The sequence below is a fragment of the Penaeus monodon genome, chromosome 15, assembly GCF_015228065.2.
Source record: "Penaeus monodon isolate SGIC_2016 chromosome 15, NSTDA_Pmon_1, whole genome shotgun sequence".
NCBI lineage: Eukaryota > Metazoa > Arthropoda > Malacostraca > Decapoda > Penaeidae > Penaeus > Penaeus monodon.
Genome location: NC_051400.1, coordinates 41,591,716 through 41,591,959, shown reverse-complemented (window position 1 = coordinate 41,591,959; position 244 = coordinate 41,591,716).

Here is a 244-nt window from a genome sequence, read left to right as displayed (position 1 = left end):
GCAATGCCTTGTACAGTAACAGCTTGGACTCAAAAGTATTTAGGCAATGCCAATCATATTAATTGTAATAATTTTGCGATGAACTTCATTATGTAATAGTAATCAGCCTTCGAGTAGTGCAGCTCTACCTTTGATTTATATTCATAGGAGATCGACAGAGACCTAATATCGGGATGATTGCATCTTTCTATCAGCTGTCATAGGGTATGGCTTTAATGATCAGAACGATGATATCGATGAATGA